General features: G+C 42.5%; 1 protein-coding gene across 10 annotated transcripts in view; it reads left to right on the top strand.

Annotated features, from left to right (window-relative positions):
- The window catches only part of clasp2 (cytoplasmic linker associated protein 2), a 673,953-nt gene that overhangs the window by 558,509 nt on the left and 96,789 nt on the right, over positions 1 to 18,655 (top strand). The gene's annotated exons all lie outside the window — the stretch shown is intronic.

Below are 18,655 nucleotides of genomic sequence, written 5' to 3'. Positions count from 1 at the left end.
TGACTTAACTGGTGAAAGACATTTGGATTTCCTTTGCATCATGTCCACCTGTCGAGGGCAGGTTGCAGTATTGAACCCACTCTTCACATGACATAGATCCGATGTAATTTTAAAACATCTTGGGTATATTTAGAGTGTTAACTCATTAAAAAATTTTAAAACAGCTGGAGTACTGTGTACAGTTCTGGGCACCACACTATAAGAAGAATTTGATTGCACTGGAGAGGGTGCAGAGGAGATTCACCAGGATGTTGCCTGGGCTGCAGCATTTCAGCTATGTAGAGAGACAGAAAAGGCTCGGGTTGTTTTCATTGGAGCAGAGAAGGGGCATTGATAGGTTAGATAGGATACTTTTTCCCTTAGCGGAGGGGTAAATAACCAGGGGGCATAGATTTAGAGTAAGGGGCAGGAGGTTGAGAGGGGATTTGGGGAAAAATATTTTCACCCAGGGGGTGGTTGGAATCTGGAATACACTGCCTGAAGGGGTGGTAGAGGCAGGAGCCCTCACAACATTTAAGAAGTATTTAGATGAGCCCTTGAAAAGCCATAGCATGCAAGGCTACGGACCAAGTGCTGGAAAATGGGACTAGAATAGTTAGGTGCTTGATGGCCGGCACAGACACGATGGGCCGAAGGGCCTGTTTCTGTGAAGTATAACTGTATGACTCTTATTTTTTTAAAAAAAAGGCTGCTGGATCGGCAGCAATCCACATTCTGAGATTCTTAAATTGAAAAGTCGTTAACATGCTCCAATGCGTCATAGAGGCAAGGCTACAGTTTAGTTTGGCAATTCCTTACATTCCAAATGCAATTCTGAACTAGACTGATGGAAAAGCAGCAGTTGAAGTCAGATGTTAATTAAGGTAAAGAATATTTCACTGCAGTCTAAGTAGCTGCCACGCATTACCCAAAGAGTTTTTGCAGGGTTGCAATGGGCTTGGTGAAAGACAACCAGGAGGAAGTTAAAGGTGGTTCTAATAAATAGTATCTTAAATTGGTCCTGATAATTGGGCACATCCAGCCAGTAATGTTCAATGTATAGGTTTTATTATAAAATGAGGGAAAGAGGAAAACAGTATAATGAGGTATGTTTAGAACTCTTGTATTTGTGTATTATAGTCATATTATAGAGACATTTTTTCTATGATCATTGTGTATATTTCTAATTGGTCATAATGCAAGCAGATTGTTACAACTATGTGCGGAAGGGGTCTCAGGTTCCCTTCTTGCCCCTTCTGTGGTTTGGCCATAGCAAGGTTTATCTTTTAAAACACAGTGGTTTTAGCTTACCATCTCAGTGAGCCCTTGCTCACTGCACTCGCATTACAATTGCAAATGAACCAATCAGACGGGTTTTCTTAAGTTTAAACAAGAAAGATGCAGGTTTATTAGCCTTATCACTCTAACCAGGTTACAATTACTAAAATATCCGACGTAACCACGCTTGCATGCATACGACAGGCACACACACACATATAGATACAGAGGGGGAGAAAGGATTAGGGGGGATTGAAGTCGAGGTCGTAATAAATGGAATACAGATATAGTTAGTAGTGTCCTTGCGGTAGTGTCCTTGATTGAAGTGACAGTCGTGGAGTTCTCGCTGAGGCCCAGTGCATAATTTCAGACTTGCTTCTCTGGTACCAGAAGAGGTGCTTTGTCTGTCGTGTTGAAGTCTAAGCTGCAACTGTGGGTTCCCTGGGACTTTGCTGGAGAGTGAGACGGGGGTGGGGGGCAAGGGGGCAACTTTTCTTCTGCCAGTCCAGTTGCAGTTTTTTCCTTTCTGTGTTGCACAATTCAAAAAGCCCCAATCTTACCAGCAGGTAGGTCATGTGACCATCTCTTTGTTTGAAACAACAGCTTCTGGGAGGGTTGTTGGATTTCAAAGCTTTCCAGACACATTTGGTGGGGGGAGGAGGGGTGGAATTCTGGCTCTTACACAGTCAAAGGATGTTGATCGCCATTATTGTCCAGACCAATCTTGTTAATTGAATCAAGGAGCACTCCCATTGTCTCTCCATTCATGTCTCTCAGAATGCGAATATGCAACCATATTTTCAGTTGCTCAGCTCAGCTTTTTTTAAACATGTTATTTGCAATGTCCAGTTGAAAAAATTCAAAAATTCTAACAGGACTGGGCAGACTAGATGCAGGAAGGATGTTCCCGATCGTAGGGGAGTCCAGGACCAGGGGTCACAGTCTAAGGATAAGGGGTAAGCCATTTAGGACTGAGATGAGGAGGGATTTCTTCACCCAGAGAGTGGTAAACCTGTGGAATTCTCTACCGCAGAAAGCAGTTGAGCCCAAATCATTAAATATACAAAGTCATTCTTGATAACACAGCCGGCCGATGACATCATCCGACTGCGCCAAGATGCACACATGCGCAAACAGGCTCCTGCTGTCTGTGCGTGCGCTGCGTTCTGCATTGCCAGGACCAGTTGGCGCATGCGCAGATGACGTCATCACATAACGCAGGAGGGAGAAGGGGGGGAGAGAGGGGGGAAGGAGGGAGAAGCGGGGAAAGAGTGGCCGAAGTCCTTGGTGGCGGCAGGTGCGCATTCCTCCTCCCCCACCCTGTCTGGCATTCTCTTTTTCTCCCCACCCCGCTCGCAATTCCCCCTCTTCCCCCCCCCCCCCCCCCCCCCCGCGCTCTCCGGCCATTCTCCCCCCGCCCGATCTCTCTGGCCATTTCCTCCCCCTACTCCCCAATCTCTCCGCCCATCTCTTTTCCCCCCCCACCACAGTCCGATCTCTCCAGCCATTTCCCCAACGCTCGATCTCTCCAGCCATTGTGTGCTGCCATGTAAACATCTGCTTTGTGTTGCTTTATGTTGCCATTGTGTGATTATTTGAGCAGCGCCATCTTTAATCCTGGCAACTGCCTGAACGTCGCTGACTGACATTTTAGTTGAACAGGCTGCATTTGCAAATGTACCAGTGCAGCGCCACCTAGTGGCTGTGTTGTCAGCAAACACAGCCTTAAATATATTCAAGAAAGAGTTAGATATAGTTCTTAGGGCTAAAGGGATCAAGGGATACAGGGAGAAAGCGGGAACAGGATACTGAGTTTGGATAATCAGCCATGATCGTATTGAATGGTGGTGCAGGCTAGAAGGGCCGAATGGCCTACTCCTGCTCCTATTTTTCTTTGTTTCTCTGAAAGTTTCAAGTAGTGTCCCATATGACAAAATTAATATGTTTCCATTTGTTTTCCATCTGTTACAAGATTAATTTAAAAGCAGATGCTGGAAATGTCAAATAGAAGAGAAAATGCTGGAAATGCAGCTGGGGCAGCATCTGTGGAAGGAGAAACAGTTAACATTTCAGGTCAATGACCTTTTGTCAGAAGTGGAAAAAGATAGAGGTGCACCCATTTTGAAGCAAGTACAGAAGCAGGGAAAGGGGGAAGATAAAGAACAAAAGGGAAGGTCTATGATAGGGTGGAGGGCAAGAGTGATTTAATGACAAAGGGATGATGGTGCAAGGCAGAAGAGGTGATAATGTAAAGTGAAGAAACAAAAGATGGGTCTGGAGGAGCTGTAAATGGCAACAATAACAGTGAGAGCTGCCCAAAAAACTGAGAGGAGTGGTTATGATCTGCAATCATTGAACTTGTTATTGAGTCCAGAAGGCTGTAAAGTGCTTAATCAAAAAATGAGGTGCTGTTCCTCAAGTTTATGTTGAAAATCAGTGTGTGAGGCAGAGGTCAGAGTGCAATGGAATTAAAATGACTGGAAACTTGGGGGACAGAACAGAAGTGTTCAGAAAAGCAATTACGCAATCTGCATTTGGTCTCCCCAGTGTTGAGGAGGCTGTATCATGAGCAGTGAATACGGTATACTAAATTGGAGGAAGTATAAATAATTGATGTTTCCATCTGGAAGGAATGTTTGGGGCTTGGATGATGGGAAGGAAGCAGGTAAAAGGGCAGTAGTTGCATCTCCTTTGCTTCCATGGGAAGGTGCTGACAGAAGGGGAGTGAGTCAATCTGGGGTGATGGAAAAGTGGACCAGGGTGTCACAGAGAGAGTGACCCCTTTGTAACGCTGGAAGGGAAGGGAAAGGGAAGATATATTTGGTGAAGTTATTGCACTGGGGTGGCAGAGATATATTGGAAGCACTGGGGTGAAAGGTTACTTTGTCGGAACTGATGCAACAGAGACCGTGAAACTGGGGTTTTGGTGCATTTACTTAGATACTTTGCAGATAAAGACACGCACTGATTCATAGGAGATGCAAAGTCCACTTACACAGTGATCTTTAACACTGAACCCAAGTAGTATATCCAGCATAACAACTGCAAAACACTTTTCTACTTCAAATTTTCTGTTCCACCACTGTGTAATCCATTTTTGCATAGAGGCTTCACAAATTAAGAAATCATAAATTCTGACCTCACATGCAATACTCTCTCCCTCCCTGTATCATTTCAATTTGCTTTGTAATTTAGTCTATCTTACATACTGTGACGTTCATTTATACTGCCACTTTTTGCATTGATGCACAGCAGCTTCAGCTGGAGTTCACGAAAGGAATCTAGAGTCAGATCCTGAGAACTGAAATGAGGCACTGTATGTATTTTAAGGAATGCAGTGTCACTGCTTGGAATAGATGGCTATTTGATGTTCTTTGCCCTCATTATCCATGTTAAAATTGTAAGCACGCATGCGCAAAGGCTAAGATTTGGTTAAGTTGCGCTAACAGTCTGAAGCTGATAACTGCAGTGTGAAACATAGTTTACAGCACCCATGTTATGCCAGGCAGTTTCTTTTGCAACCTTCAGCATACCTGAGGTGCTGCTGATTGCTTCATGCTGCAGCTGTTGGTCTTAGATTGTTAGTGCAGCATATTCACATTTTGAGTCTTTCAACTACCTCTCTTTTCCTTCCTTTCAGTTGAGAACTGAACTGTTATGCAGAAAAAGAACTTGTGTGTTTGGTGAGTGGTTGGAAAGACCAGCTAGCCAAGGTAGCTGGTGTGCAGTGTTAGTCTCTCTCTCCTTTCTTTCTCCAACCTCAAACTCTTTGCTCTCCTGAAGGCTACAACCCTGAGAGGGGTGAGGTTCCACAGGTGCTGGTCACTTAGGCCACTCTTTCCAAGTGGCTGTTTCCCATGAGCCTGTTCAGCTTTCACACAACTACATCTTGCAGCAAGATTTAGTGAATTAGGGGCAGGGAACCAAGGGTGGTTTAACCTGTTTCTCCCGCTCAAAACCTCTGTTCCTAACTGTAGTTCCATGTCTTGGCAACACCCTTGTTAATCTATATTGTAAATTCTTTATGGTTTCAATGTTCTTTCGATGATGTGATGCCCAAGGCTGTAACAGCACTCTAAAATATTTCCAAACTATTGCCTTACAAATTTACCGTTATTTCTCTTTTTGTGTTCTATGCTACTGTTCATGACACTAAAATGTTTTGGCCTCCTTTATACCTTCATCTTGCTCTTGCACTTTTTGGTAATTATGAATTTGAAGCCCCAGGTGTTAGTTATTGACATCTCTCAGGATCTTTCAATTAAGCATACACTCAGATTTCTTGATTTTCCCTCGCAGAATGTATCTCGTCACATTCTCTGCACTAAATTGCCTCTTCCATCTCTTTGCCTATTCCATCTCTTTGCCTATTTTGCTAACCTGTCAATATCCTCCTAAGGTCATGTACAGCTCTCTTCACGGTTTGCCAAACTCCAACTTTTGTGTCATTACTGCATTGCAGGATTGTGGTCCCAATACCAAAGTGAAAATTATTTATTTATACTGAGAGCAAAAGTGGATCCTGCACCGATCTCGGAAAGTCACTATTTCCTATTGTTGCCCAATCTGAATGTAGAAAGTTAGATTTTGTCTTTACCTAAGTTAGAATTTTTAATTTTATAATATTTCTGTAATCCAGATTCAACCTTTACTCTCAAAATGACAACATCCTGAAAGTCTGTTTAAATTCAAAATTGTGCTTTTAAGTGTTAATTGGTATACGAACATGAGTAGCCCATTCAGCCACTTACTTGAGTCCACTCTACTATTCAATTTGATCAAAGATTCTCAACCTTTTTGCTTCTGAGGCTCCCCCATCCCATGTTATAAAAAGCCCACAGAGCCCCTTAACACCAACACATTTATTTTTGCTGTATAAGAATTAGTTATACAGTTAAACAAATCTATTTATTTTTGTTTCATTTACTTAATGTGCAACTTGTTGCTGGTGCTGAGCAACAATTCTGTCAAGATGTGGAGGTATCTTTGACGTGCATGACATGCTAAATGATCATCCAGGCTCAGTTATACTGAAGTTAACAGACAGTTTACTAACCTCAGTGACAATCACTGAGGCAGGAAGAGTTATACTTAGGTTGGTCAACTCTCACTGAGGTTGGTCAAGTGGCTGGAGCTGATGGGGTGTTGATGGCTATACCAGCTCTCGCTCTTCCTCTTGTCCCTTAAAATCAGCTGAGTGGAGCATGCCCACTGAGACCAGACAGCATCTCCTCGACAACACGGTGGACCAATGACCATGCACCTCGAGGGCCAAGTGGTGGTTTCTGGTTCCTCGCTCCTCGTATCCAGGGCCAGGGACTAAAGTGATACTGTGCTGGTGTCAATCAGTGGCTCGGGGCTGGAAGGTAAACCTAATGTGCCCTAGAGACCTTCAGGGATTGGCGCTAAATCAATTCTAAATTGCCTGTGCCATGTAGATAGGGAACCACTGCCAGACCCCTTGAAACCTCGTGGATTCCCAGTTGAGAACATTTGAATTCGATAATGGCTGATCTGTACCTCAACTCTATTTACCTGTCTTAGCTCCAAATTCCTGGTTATTCTTACTGAACAAAAATTATAGCATTCAGAGGTCAGGTTATTGTGTACATCTCAAACTTTTCATTTATTGTGTGAAGGTTCCTCCTTTTGACAGCCATAGATCCGGGTGTCAATCACTTTCTTTTGTACAGTGTAGGGCTCAACTAAAGCAGGTGTTTCCATCAGCTCTGTGATGTTGATTGACAGCTCATGGACCCAGCTCCACCCATTTTAGACAGGGTCGCTTTTTTCTTCTCTTTCCTTCTTTTCTCTCTCTGATCTAAGTCCAATTCAGTTTATTTTGACATGTTTAGAGAGCCAAAGTTGCAACTTTATTTTTCATAACCAAGGTGTGTTGTAAATTGAGAACCAGAGAAAGGTCAATGGCTTGAAACGTTAGCTCTGTTCCTCTCTCCATAGATGCTGCCACACCTGCTGAGTATTTCCAGCACTTTTAGTTTTTATTTCAGATTTCCAGCATGCTGCAATATTTTGCTTTTGTGTTGTAATTTGTTGTTTTCAGTGTGAAAACTGCTTGTTCATTTATGTTTTATGTAAACAAACCAGTTGATGATTTGAAGCTGTGCCTACCTTGGAGTGCTCGATTCTGCCTTCTGTAAGGGGACCACATGGCAGCATGTGATGTATTTCACTTGCTGCTATAGGGATCATAACAGCGAAACCACTAGTTGTATGAAGTGAATACACTAATCTTGCACATGCTCCCACATGTGTTTGTTCAATATGCAGACCAACACTTGAATGAGGCTCAGTGCAAGTTAACTAAGTAGTTTAGTTTATTTTACAGTTATTCAATGAAAATGCAAGGTAACATTTCCAATATATTTCATTGTACTTTGACTCGCTTCAATAACACTCCATCTCACACAGAGAGTAGAATGTACCACACACTGCCAGTTTGGGGGCTAGATATTACTTTGTTGATAAATAATTTCACCGATCCTGACTGGCTTTCTCTTAAGAGATTCATGCTGACTCCCTATCTGCCTCACTTAATAGAACTTCTTAAACACTCCGTTCCCACGGGTCCGCCGCTCCTTTTGTTTCTTGGATGGTCAGGAAGCTTAGATCTTGACCTTTGACCACCTCCCAGCTCTCCCTATCCAGGGGGCTTTGCCCATTAAACTGAAGCCTCATTCCTCCTGTCTGAAAGTGGTTAATGAATCTCATGGTCTCAGCCTGATGTGTTAAGCCAGAAATATGATCCTGAAATAATGAGAAAGGAAATTCATTGCATCAAGTGGAAGAAATGTGTGCGGAACAGCATTTTCATTAATATGCTTATCCAAATCTAATCCAGATACCCCTCCAGCCCTTTGCTGCAATCATCTTTTTAACCTCTTGTGTGCTAACGTTTACTTAATAGCATAATATAAATTGTACTAAGAGCTTTCCATGTATATTTAAATGGAGGAAATTTCTACTAATTGAATTCTGGATGTCAGATAAGCATTGTGACATTGTAAGCACTGTGGGTATACCTACCCCAAATGGACTGCAACGGTTCAAGAAGGCAGCTCACCACCACCTTCTCGAGGGCAATTAGGGATGGGCAATAAATGCTGGCCTGGCCAGCGTCGCCCACATCCCATGAATGAATTTTTTAAAAATCAGATGTAGTGGAGAGGTCAAACAAGGTAGTGGTGAGATAGAGCTGGGTGTCATCAGCGGACATGTGGAACCTGACTTATTTTTGAGTGATGTCGCTGAGGGGCAACATGTGTTGAGAAACAGGAGGGGGCCAAGGATAGATCCTTGGAGTACTCCAGAGGCAACAGTGCAGCAGCAGGAAGAGAGAAAGGACAGTCTTCGCAACTTGTCCCATAAATTAATGACAGGGACAGTAGCATAGTGGTAACTTTACTGGACTAATAATCCTAACAGCTTGACTAATGGTCCAAAGACATGAGTTCAATTCCTACCATGCAGCTGATGGGAATTTAAATTCAATTAATAAATCTGAAATAAAAATCTAGTCTATGTAATGATGATTATGAAGCTTTCAGATTGTCGTAAAAACCCATCTGGTTCCTTCAGGGAAGGAAATCTAGCATCCTTACTCTTGCCTGTATGTGTCTCCAGGCCCACAACAATGTGGTTGACTCTTAATGTCCTTTGAAATGTCCAAGCAAGCCACTCAGTTGTATCAAACAGCTACAGAAAGATTAAATACGAATAAAACTGGATGGCCCACGCAGCATTGACCTAAGCACCAGAAACAATAAAGGCAATTCCTGCTTGGTAGACCCTGCAAAGTCTTCCTCATTAACATCTAGGAACTTGTTCCAAAATTGGGAGAGCTGTTCCATAGACTAGTCAAGCAATAGCGTGACATAGTCATACTCACGGAATCATAGCTTATAGACAAAGTCCCAGACAAGATCATCACCATCCCTGGTATATCCTGTCCCACCAACAAGACAGACCCACCAGAGGTGGCAGTACAGTGGTATACAGTTGGGAGGGAGTGGCCCTGGGAATCCTCAGCATTGAATCTGGACACTCTGAAATATGGCATTAGGTCAAACATGGGCAAGAAAACCTCCTGCTAATTATCACCTACCTCAACTGATGAATCAATACTTTTCCATTTTGGACACCACTTGGAAGAACACGGAGGGTAGCAAGAGCACAAAATGTACTCTGGGTGGGGGAACCTTAATGTCCATCACCAAGAGTAGCTCAGTAGCACCACCACTGACAGAGTTCTGAAGGACGTGTCTGCCAGAGTGAGCCTGTAGAAGGTGGTGAAAGAATCGACAAGAGGGAACAACCTACTTGACTTTGTACTCACCAATCTACCCATCGCAGATGCATTTCTCTATGACAGGATTGGTAGGAGTGACCACCGCACAGTCTTTGTGGAGATGAAGTCCAGTCTTCACACTAAGGACATACTCCATAGTGTTGTGTGGCATGTTCTTTGGCCTCCTTATCTCGAGAGACAATGGGTAAGCACCTGGAGGTGGTCAGTGGTGTGTGGAGCAGCGCCTGGAGTGGCTATAAAGGCCAATTCTAGAGTGAGGCTCTTCCACAGGTGCTACAGAAAAATTGGTTGTCGGGGCTGTTACACAGTTGGCTCTGTCTTTTTTCCTGCCAACTGCTAAGTCTCTTCGACTCACCACATTTTAGCCCCGCCTTTATGGCTGCCCGCCAGCTCTGGCGAACGCTGGCAACTGACTCCCACGACTTGTGATCAATGTCACAGGACTTCATGTCGCGTTTGCAGATGTCTTTAAAGCGGAGACATGGACGGCCGGTGGGTCTGATACCAGTGGCGAGCTTGCTGTACAATGTGTCTTTGGGGATCCTGCCATCTTCCATGCGACTCACATGGCCAAGCACATGTCTGGCATACCGGCATACCATCATGCTAAATGGGATACATTCAAAACAGATCTAACAGTTTAAAAAAAGGGGCATCCATGAGGCACTGTTTGCCTCGGCAGCAGCAGGATTGGATTCAGCCACAATTTGTAACTGGAAAATCCTTCACCCTTATCGTTACCATCAAGCCCGGGGACCAACAAGGAGTCGTGTAGGAGAGCATGCCATGCGCAGCACCAGGCATACCAAAAAAAAATGAGGTGCCAACCTGGTGAAGCTACAACACAGTACAACGTACATGCCAAACAGTGGAAGAAGCATGTGATAAAGCAAAGTGATCATGAAACCAACGAATCAGATCAAAGCTCTGCAGTCCTGCCACATCCAGTCGTGAATGGTGGTGGACAATTAAACAACAAACTGGAGGAGGAAGCTCCACAAACATCCCTGTCCTTAATGATGGGGGAGCCCAGCACATCAGTGCAAAATAAAGGCATTTGCAACCATCTTCAGCCAGAAATGTCAGTGGATGATCCATCTCTTACTCCTCCTGAGATCCCCAGCATCATAGATGCCAGACTTCAGCCAATTCAGTTTACGCCACATGATATCAAGTAATAATCTGAATGCACTGGATACAACCACGGCTATGGGCCGCAACAACAGCCTGGCTGCAGTACTGCAGACGTGTGCTCCAAAACTAGCCATGCCCCGAGCCAAACTGTTGCAGTACAGCTGCTATACTGGCATCTAACAATATGGAAAACTGCACAGGTATGTCCTGTCTACAAAAAGCAGGGTAAATCCAATCCGACCAATTTCTGCCCCATCGCTCTATTCCCAATTATCAGCAAAGTGAGTGAAGGTGTCGTCAACAGCGCTATTGAGTAAGTGGCACTTACTCAGCAATAATCTGCTCACCGATGCTCAGTTTGGGTTCTGCCAGGGAAACAACTCCAGACCTCATTGCAGGCTTGATCCAAACAGGAACAAAAGAGGTTAATTCCAGAGGTGAGGTGAGAGTGACTATCCTTGACATCGAGGCAATATTTGATTAAGTGTTGCATCAAGGAGCCCTAGTAAAATTGAAGTCTGGGGGAAGGTCTCCACTGGTTGAAGTCATACCTGGCACAAAGAAAGACTGTTGTGGTTGTTGAGGCCAATCATCTTAGATTCAGCAAATCGCTGCAAGAGTTCCTCAGGGTAGTGGCCTGGACCCAACCATCTTCAGCTGCTTCATCAATGACCTTTCCTCCATGATAAGGTCAGAAATGGGGATGCTTGCTGATGATTACAGTGTTCAGTACAATTCGCAACTCCACAGTTACTGAAGCAGTCCATGCCCACATACAGGGAGACCTGGACAATATTCAGGCTTGGGCTGATAAGTGGCAAGTAACATTCACGCCACAGAAGTGCCAGGCAATGACCATATCCAAGAAAAGTGAATCTAATCATCTCCCCTTGATGTTCATCAGCATTACTATCGCTGAATCCCCCCCCCCACCATCAACATGCTGCGGTTACCATTGACGAGAAACATAACTGCTCCAGCCACGTAAATACTCAGGTTACCAGTTAGAGGCTGGAAATTTTGCATCAAATAACTTGCCTCCAGGCTCTCCAAGACCTGCCCACCATCTACAAGGCAGAAGTCAGGAGTGTGTCGGAATATTCTCCACTTGCCTGGGTGAATGCAGCTCCAACATCACTCCATCAACATCGCACCATCCAGGACAAAGCAGGCAGCTTGATCGAAACCCTATCCTACTACCTTAAGTACTCGATCCCTCCACCACAAGCGCACCATGGCTGCAGTGTGTACCATCTAGAAGATGCAGAGCAGCAACTTGCCAAGGCTGCTTCACCAGCACCTTCCAAATCTGCAACCTCTACCACGTAGAAGAGCAAGGGCGGCAGTCACTTGGGAACCCATTATTTGCAAGTTCACCTCCATGTCACGTACCATCCTGACTTAGAATTGTATCACCATTCTTTCGCTGTCGCTGGATCGAAATCCTGGAACTCCCTCCTTAATAGCACTGTGGGTGTACCTGCATCACATTGTTACAACCGAGGCAGGAGGAGTGGGCTGTTAATTTAGTCCCATGTTTCCACAGGTCAAAACATATCACTAAATTTCCCCACTTACCGAAACAGCCAAATAGATACTCTATTTGTCCCCAGAATAAAGCACACCAACCAGGGCTCTTTAATAAACAATAAAACCTACCCTTTTATTATAAAACCAAGTCTTAACCAATAATGAAGTAAATCTATATGCAAATTGAAATATTAAAGTCCTGTATTATTATCCTAGCCTTCATTTACACACACATACACCAAAAGCCAGTTAACCGGGAGAAAAAGGGATTTTTGTTTACAGCTGTTTCAAAGGAATAAAAGAAATTTAAAAAAATTTAGACTGCAATGATCTGGAAGGAACTTTTTTGGTTTGGCAAGGTGTCCCAAAATTGAATAGTTGGATGCCACGCGAAGTCTTTCCAGACGAGGTTGATTAACAGTTTATGTTAGGTAGGTGTTCAAAGAAATTCAACTGTAGAAGGCTTAACATAGGTCTTCCATCAGGGGTATAGCAACAGGTATGAGTTCTCACATTTGATACAAAAGTCCTTTTAAAGCTGCAAGGTTGCTGCAAATTCAGGGTTTCTTCAAAAATCCAGGAGGCAACAGTACCACTTAATACAAGCTTTTGCTTTTCAACAGCAAGGATTCTTTACAGAGAGATAATAGTTATTTGCTTTTTCTTCTGATCTCCAGGCAGGTCTAAATCAAATTCCAATTGCCTGCTTTAGTCCAAACCAACTGGCTTTTTAACAGTTCAACAATGAAACTAAAATTTCCCAGAAACAAGTCACATGCTAAGTCATAAATTTTCTCGTAACACAAAGGGTAGCTCTTAGATCAAACCCCCCTGCTGGTTTCCATTATTTGTTTACTGGTCAAAACCAGGAATGTCTTGTTGACCTTGTTTTGTTTTAAAAATATCCATAAAGTTCAGCTATCTCCAGATGGTTCAATGTCCACTGAAATCCTTTTCAGTTTTAAAAAAAATATAGATTCTCAAGCTTTAGCAAAAAATAAGGAGTCTCCATGACAACATGGACTGCAGCATTTCAAGAAGGCAATTCACCATCACCTTCTCCAGAGCAATTAAGGATGGACAATAAATGCTGGCCTTGCCAGCAACACTCGCACTCCATGAATGAATAATAAAACAAAAACTCTCTTACCCCCGATATCATTCTGAGGAATCTGTGCTGCACCTCCTCCAATGCGAATAAAGCCTTTCTGAGGTCCAATGCCCAGAACTGAACACAGTACTCCAGAAGGGGATTAAACTAGTGCTTTATATAACTATAACATAACTTCTACCAATTTGTATTCCAGCTCCCTTTAGATTAAGGCCAACCTTCCACTAACCTTTTTAATTACTTATTTGTAATTGCCCACTAACTTTTTCTGATTTCTGTACAGGAATCCCTAAATCTCTCTGATCCTCTCCAGTTCCTAGCTTCTCACTATTTAAAAAGTGTTCTGATCTATTTTTCTTAGATCCAACATGGGTGACTTCACACTTCCATAGGTTTAACATCAAAATCACAGACCAATAACAAAAGCTAACTTGAGTGAAAGCGATAGGTGGGAAGATTCAGTGGTCTAAATTCCTGGAAAATTCAGTTTATTGTTTCCGGAAGCAGACTGCATTGCAAGTTTAATGAAATACTAACCATGTGCAATGTTTCCTCAAAGGCACAACTCAGCTGTTTTAAGATGCCGCACCTGGGCAGCCGAGCAAAAAAATTTAGAGGGCTGCGCTCTACAGATGTACATTAGAGGGGACATTAAATATCTGTAAAGCTGGGGTGTTTTATTCTAATCACTATAATTGAGGTGGCTTCAATACCTACCTATTGATCCTACAAGGATACAGTGAAACAGTTTCTATCTGTGATATATTTCTTATTCTGCTGGATTCCCCTTTTGAATATGATGAATCTAAAAAGCGAGGGAAAGAGAAACCAGGTAACCGTAGACATGCGGACATATCAGTCTAATGTCAGATGTGGGGAAGTTACTGCAATCATAGGAACACCAGAACAGGAGTTGCCTGGTTGGCCATTAAGTCGGATCATGGCTGGTCTGTGACCCAACTCCATATACCCACCTTTGCTCCAAATCGCTTAATACTTTTGCTTTACAAAAATCGGTCAGTGATGGTTCTGATCAAAGGTCATCAACCTAAAACATTAATTCTGCACAGATGCTGCCTAACCTGCTGAGCATTTCCAGCATTTTCTGTTTTTGTTTCAGATTTCCAGCATTCCCAGTATTTTGCATTTCTAAAAATCGGTCTCAGTTTTAAATTATTGATCTGACATCAATTGCAGTTTATGGAAGAGTGTTCCAAACTTCGGCCACCCTTTGCGTGGAAAATTGTTTCCTAATTTCATTCTTGAAAGGTGTAACCGTTAGACTGTGCCCCCTAGTCATAGATTCCCCAACTAGGAGAAATAATTTCTCCCAATCTACCCTATCTGTCATAGGGACAGACTGGCTAAGTACTTGGTTAAGTTTGAGGTGATCAGCCAGAGCCACTACAAATTTTTGAAGGATAAATCTGCTGACAAATTTAATTGAATCTTTGAGGGAACTTACATGATTGATAAGGGACTGTCTCTGGATGTTATCTATATAACTTGATACATTTGGTAAAAGTTTCACACAAGAGATCATTAGCAAATATGAATGGAATTGGAGACAACCGAGCGAGATGGGTTGGAATTTGTTTGGGAGGTCGGAAACCGAGAGTAAGGGATAAAGGTAATGTACTCTTATTGGTAGGTTGTGACAAGTGGTGTTTCCCAGGGATGTGTACTGGAATCTTAGCTTTTCTGCATATATTTCAATGATGAAGGAATAGAGAGTTGTACATCCTGGTTTGCAGATGAGACAAAGTTGGGAAATACTGTAAGTTGTACAGATGGGAACAAGAAGTTTAAAAAAAAAAGGACAGGTAGATTATGAATTTTTTCCAATAATTTTCCCACCACAAGGTTAGACTGACCGGCCTGTAATTACTAAGTCTATCCCTTTCTCGCTTTTTAAGCAGTGGTGCAACATTAGTTGTCCTCCAGGCACTACACCTGTAGCCAGAGAGAATTGGAAAATGAAGGTCAGAGTCTCTATTATTTCTCGTGCTTCCTTTAACAGCCTAGGATACGTTTCGTCTGGGCCTGGGGATTTAACCACTTTCAAAAATGCTAAACCCCTTAATACTTCCTCTGTCACTGTTCATTTTATCTAATATTTCGCAGTCCTCCTCCCTGATTGCAATGTCTATATCATCCCTCTTTTTATGAAAATAGACGCATATTATTCATTAAGAACCTTGCCAACGTCCTCTGCCTCCACACAAAGGTTACACTTATGGTCGTTCATTGGCCGTACTCTTTCCTTAGTTATCCTCTTGCTCTTTATGTATTTATAAAAAATCCTTTGGGTTTTACTTGCCAATACCTTTTCATGCCCTCTCTTTACTTTCCTAATTTCCTTCTTAATTTCACCCCTACACTTTTTATGCTCCTCTAGGTTTTCTGCAGTATTGTGCTCTCGGTATCTATCATAAGCCTCCCTTTTTTCTTTATCCTCTCCTTTAAGCCCCGAGACATCCAGGGGGCTCTGGATTTATTAGTCCTACCCTTTTCCTCTAAGGGAACGTATTAGCTCTGAATCTTCACCAGCTCTTCCTTGAATGCCTCCTACTGATCTGGCACTGATTTACCTACAAGTAGCTGTTTCCAATTCACTTTAGCTAAATCACGTCTCAGCTTAGTAAAATTAGCTTTTCCCCAATTGAGAACTTTTATTCCTGGTTTATCTTTGTCCTTTTCCATAACTACCCTAAATCTAACTGAATTACAATCACTTCCACCAAAGCCCTGCCCATCTGATACCCCTTCCACCCATTCCCTAAAATTAAATCCAGAGCCACCCCCTCTCTTGTTGGGCTTGCTACATACTGGCTAAAAAAATTCTCCTGAATGCATTTTAAGAATTCTGCTCCCTCTGTGCCTTTCACATTAATTCTATCCCAGTTAATATTAAGGTAGTTAAAATCCCACACTATTACTGCCCTATTGTTTTTGCACTTCTAAGAGATTTGCTAACATATTTCCTCTTCTATCTGCCTCTGACTGTTTAGGGGTCTATAATACACTCCTAGTAGTGTGATTGCCCCTTTTTTTGTTCTTCAGGTCAACCCATTTGACCTCATTTGATGACCCTTCTACCATATCATTCCTCCCCACAGCTATAATTGTTTCTTCAATCAATATTGTGGCCCCCCCCCCCCCCGCCCTTTTATTATCCTCTCTCTATCTCATCTGAAAGCCCTGTAACAAGGAATATTCAGCTACCATTCCTGCCCTCTACACACATCATTACAAGCTAATAGACCAGTCTGAAAAGTAATCAGAAAGGTTAATGTAATGTTAGCCTTTATCTCAAGGGACTACTGTTATGAAGGTGCTTCTGTTTCTTGTTTAAAAATATTTTTCAAGGAATTCTTAGTCAAACTGAATAAATGTTAGACCAGTTTTTTGTTTTAAAAAAGAGAATCATCAAGGGGGCACTGAAAGAACTGGTTTGGCAACAATGATACTAGTTGTCACATGACTCAAGTGAAAGATAGAACAAGAACCCTGGTAACAGGGAAGAAATTAGCAGAGAAGTGACAAGCACCCCTTGATTGGACAAGCCTAGTAGCAGCGCGCACCTGGGAGGGCAAAAAACTCTCAAGCTTTTTGGTTGTAGTGTCAGTGTGTTTTACCTTCTGGAGTGAACAGCTGATAAAGGTAGCCTGCTGCTGAAGAAAGGCGAGAAGACCACAACCCAACTCGTTTTCCAGAAATTCTCTAAAAGACCCTGAGAAGTCCACTGTCTCAATTCATTTTGTTTCCTGTCTCTGAAGAAAGCCTGCTAAAATTAATTCTCAACACCACCTGAAAAGAACTGTTCTAAACTATTTCCATGACCTGTCCATATGTACTCAGAAGTTCGACTGTATGCCAGTTTTGGAACAATGTATCTGCTGTTTTCTTCAAAAATGAGCAAGTAATCTGTCCAAGTCTTTTTTTTTTGTCTGTAATAGAACTCTGAATTTTAAAAATCCCCTTTTTTTTGGTTAACCGGTGTATGTATGAGTGTGAGGGACTAAGGTAACAAAACAAAGGGGACTTTAAAAATTTCAATCTGTGTGTTTATGCTTTACTTCATTACTAGTTAAGACTTCGTTCATAATAAACTGATAATTTTATTCATTAAAGAAACCTGGAGAGTACGTTCTATTTTGGGGGAAAATAGAGTATATGAATGACCGTATTGATGAGGGGGAAAATTTAAATATATGTTGTGACCTGTGGAGAAGTGGGACTAGAATAAACAGTTCACATCTCCCACCTCGGTCGTAACACTATGAAGGGGAGCAAATTATGGTTCAATATCAACAGAGCCTAAGTCAGACTCCATCTGGACCACAGATCTGGGTACCACACCTGTGGAAGCATGTATTGGAACTGATACAATGCAGATTCACCAGAATGATGCTAGAGCTTGATGGGTTAAATTATAAGGTAAGGTTACAAAACTTAGCTTGTATTATGTTGATGATATATCGTTGAGGGGTGATATAATTGAGGTGTTTAAAATGATGAAAGGATTTGGTAGGATAGATACAGAAAAACAACTGCCTCTTGTAAGGGAATCCAAAACAAGGGGCACAGTCTTAAAATTAGAGCTAAGCCATTCAAGAGTGAAAGGAGAAAATATTTCCACAGGAAGAGTTGTGGAGTTCTGTTTCCTCAAAAGGTGATTTTAAAAAATTTATTCACAGGATGTGGGTGTCATTGACAAGGCCAGTATTTATTGCCCATCCCTAATTGCTGTTGAGTAAGCTGAGTGGCTTGCTAGGCAATTTCAGAGGACAGTTCAGAGTCAACCACATTGCTGTGGGTCTGGAATCACTTTTAGGCCAGACTGGGTAAGGATGGCAGATTTTTTTCCCTAAAGGACTTTAGTGAACCAGATGGGTATTTACAATAATCCAGTAGTTTCATAGTTGCTATTCTGATACATTTCAGTTTCTTCCAGATTTTTATGGAATTTAACTAAACTTAAAAATTCCCCAGCTGCTCTGATGGGATTTGAGCTCCTGACTGATTAGCCCAAGCCTCTGAATTACTAGTCCAATAACTTAACTACTAAAGGCCGGTTCGGGTCTGCAAATGAAACCCGACCCAAGCCTATCAGAACCACATCGGACCCCGAGCCCAACCCGGCCTGAGTCCGTTCATTTTTCCCGTGCCTGACCCGACCCAACCATCAGTTCACCTACCTTCTGTTTTTCACTTTGTTGCTCATCTGCACAAGCACAATAACTGTAGCAAAACCACCTTTCAAGTCCAAAAAGTATATTAAGATTGAAGCC

Source organism: Heterodontus francisci, chromosome 5 (assembly GCF_036365525.1).
Source record: "Heterodontus francisci isolate sHetFra1 chromosome 5, sHetFra1.hap1, whole genome shotgun sequence".
NCBI classification, from domain to species: Eukaryota; Metazoa; Chordata; class Chondrichthyes; order Heterodontiformes; family Heterodontidae; genus Heterodontus; species Heterodontus francisci.
The sequence above is the reverse complement of the archived record's forward strand: the minus strand, read 5'-3'. Positions and strand labels throughout refer to the sequence as shown.